Raw genomic sequence first — 3,101 nt, 5'->3', positions numbered from 1 at the left:
GCCGGGCTGGGGACGGTGCTGCCCGCCCTCTCCGGACTCCCGCCGCCGCGCCTCTGCCGTCCCGCCTTTGTTGCCAGTGCGAACCCTGGGGCACTGCCATTCATTTGTTCACAAAACAAGTGCTCTTGGAGCGTCTGTGCAGGCTAAGCTCCGGGGATCCAGTTTGTACCAGGCGGAACTGTGTTCTGGGAAGGAAGAAAAGCAACTCTCTCGAAGGGTTGGAGGCCGTCTGAGCACCTAATAACTAAAAATTGGGTAATCGAGAGGGGAAAAACAAACTTGTTTTCCCGCTTGTGTCTTACAGTGACAGGCGTTTAAGGAGAGACCCTTAGCTGAGTTCCCCCGTCTTCCATGTTCTGCTAATTTTTCTCGAAAGCTAGACTGCGGAGAAATTCCCCCTGAAATGCATTTTACAGTTAGAGGAGAATATGGAGGCTTTTAATATCAAGGCAGTGGCATTTGAAAAGAAGCAGCTTTGATGTGTTAGAATGAAAATTTCATTGGGACATAGAAGGCTTGTCACTCGAGTGTCACCTGATCTTGGGAGATTCATTCAGTGCCGGGGAACCTCATTTCCATATCTCTAAGATGGGAATCATCACTCCGCTCACAGTTCCACCGGATAGGGAGCTGCCCAAGGATGGACATGCCCTGACTGTCCACTTGGAGTTGAGATCTCAGAGAACTCAAAAAAAATTTTTTTTGAGACAAATTCTCAGTACATAGTCCAGGCTGAGCTGGAACTCATCATGGTCCTTCTGCCTCAGCCTCCTGCCGAGTGATGGGGTTTCAGACAGGTGCCACTCGGCCTGATGAGGATTTCATAATATGTATCTGTTTACAGTGATTCGAGACACACTGGGAGCTTCCCCACTGAGCCCAAGGGGGAGATCAGCAAGGTCCGTGCTGGCCAGATCTTTGGTGAGCAGCTGCTGTATGTAGGAGTGAGGGTGAGTCATTCCCTTCTCTTCTGAGCAGAGTGAGGCAGACTGTGACAGGGACAGAAAACCTGCTTCCTAACGGATGTGGGAAACAAATACACAGCTCTCCTCAGATTCCAGTCTCCCCATCTGTGTATTTGAATATATGACTAGGTAGTTTGGGAGGTCCTTCCAGCTCTGGCTTCTGAGAACATCTGGGCAGTGGGACTGACTGGTTTCTTAGAGAATTTAGGCCCTTCGGTGGCTGTGTTGCAACAGAACTGACAAGAATGCAAATACTGTCACGGTGTGCATCGAACCCTAAGAAGCCCAGAATGACAAGATGGTGGTGGAGTCGCCTCTAACCATCCTGTGTGCACTCTTTGATAGAGAATCTGGACCCATGTGAGCCCTGTTTGTGCCAGGCACTGTGTGGTACCCAAGGCTAATCTCATGGGCTCTGCCTTCTGTGGGCCTGGGGATTATGTGTCCCTGTAAGGAGGAGGGGCACAGACGTGCGCACAAACAGTTCTCATGTAAGGTACGCTCTGGTTTGTATTGCAGATTGTTTCTGAAGTACAGAAAATGTTATATAGTCAAATGTATTGGCTTTTTTATTATTATAGTGTTAGACTTTGTGTTATATTGTGATAAGAACTTCATATTTTCATATTTCTTGGTACTGGATTTTTTTTTCAATTTTCACATTTTGCTGATCTGTATCTTGAATTTATTTCAGGTGTTTCCTCCTATTCTTCACTTAGTTGCAGTTAATGACCAAAGGCCATGTGACCATTGCTCAGAAGGACCCAAACAAATGACACTGGTGATGAAAGGCATACAGCTTGCCTTGGTAAAGTCTCTCACACTCTTGCTCTCACTGTTTCTGGGAATAGGACTCTGCACTTTGTGGGTTCCTCAAACCCCAAAATGGGGTAGGATCCTGGGGTGAGAACATCTATCTACCTACCAGCCTCAGGGATTTGTGGGTCGCAGATCTGTTAGTCCTCATTGGTGTTCATCCATTCTCCTGAGATTATGGTATGGTTTTCTGAACGCTGTTAGGGTCCCACTTGCTCTACGGCCTATCTTTCCTGACTCTTGCTACCGTCCCCAAGACCTTACTCCTCAGGGTCCAGGAATTCTTCCTATGAATTCCACATCCATGTAGCCAGGAAGCAGACAAAAGTTAGGTCTTTTCCCCTCAGACTAGCCTTCCCTGATCTGCGTAGTCCTGCTTCTTTCTATAGAAACACCCTGAGCCTCCCTGTGCATTTCTTTTTCTCCATCTGCCTCTTCCAACCCACATCCCTATCTTGGTAACCTTATATGTTTTTATGATGTCCTCATCTTATTCTCAACTTTGTATTCCTGATTCTGTACTCTCCACCGTGTTTAAAGTGTTTTCCCGTATTCCCGTGTTCCTTATGACACTACCTTTCTGGATCCCAGGTGCCCTTGGGTTGTTTCTGTCAGTCACCCTCCGGGTGCAGTCTGATGAATATGGATGGTGTCTCAGAATAGCTGGATCTCATTGTTCTCTCTTCTGTCATTATCTAGGACTAGGGTCTTGGGATTTTGTTCCTGGTTCATTCAGCGAATACTTATTGGTCACCAGGCCCTCTGGTGGACATCAGTACCGCATTCTTAAAGTCTGTACCTAATTCATTTCCCTTCCTTCATTCTCTTTCTCCTTTCTAATCCATGTGAGCTAATCTTCCCAGAGTATTCTCATCCTAATTTCCGTTTTGGATATGTGCAAAGTTTATATCCAAACGGGTGTACTTTTGTGAGTTAAGGAAGGAATTATAAAATATGATATTGGGGTGCACCTGTAAGCCACCACTGGTCTTGGAGAACCAAGATGCAGGATTACTCTATTCCTCAGTAGCATCTCATGGAATCTTTCCCTTCTTCCCCCTCTCCATGGGATGGGGTACCCAGCTGTCTTTCTCCTCTGCTTTCCACTTTATAAAGCTGAGAGAAACGTGAATATTCTGCGAGGTGGCAGAAAGGAGGGAAATACAGGAATTCAGGGAAATTAACATTAATGCCTGGCAAACTACACTGACAAGTTACATAGAGAAAGGGAGTAATGAGAGGAGAAGAGCAAGGCAGAGAAAAGAATATATGAGGTATGATTTAAAATTTCTATAATGAAGCCGGGCGTGGTGGCGCACG

The 3,101-nt window shown here is 46.3% G+C and overlaps 1 protein-coding gene across 2 annotated transcripts in view; it reads left to right on the top strand.

Moving 5' to 3' along the window:
• The first annotated feature begins 77 nt into the window (after positions 1-77).
• Znf660 (zinc finger protein 660) overlaps positions 78-3,101 on the top strand; it is a 10,120-nt gene continuing 7,096 nt past the window's right edge. Inside the window, exons 1-3 of one of the 2 annotated variants that reach the window (XR_780310.2) lie at positions 78-255; positions 845-950; positions 1,660-1,773. The gene's annotated coding sequence lies outside the window, so the exon portion shown is untranslated. The remainder of the gene's footprint in view (positions 256-844; positions 951-1,659; positions 1,774-3,101) is intronic. The other variant, XM_010624429.2, reaches the window with a different exon arrangement.

This window comes from Fukomys damarensis, unplaced genomic scaffold (genome assembly GCF_012274545.1).
Source record: "Fukomys damarensis isolate Sample0158 unplaced genomic scaffold, DMR_v1.0_HiC HiC_scaffold_12, whole genome shotgun sequence".
Classification (NCBI taxonomy): domain Eukaryota; kingdom Metazoa; phylum Chordata; class Mammalia; order Rodentia; family Bathyergidae; genus Fukomys; species Fukomys damarensis.
This window is presented reverse-complemented; position numbering and strand designations above follow the sequence as displayed.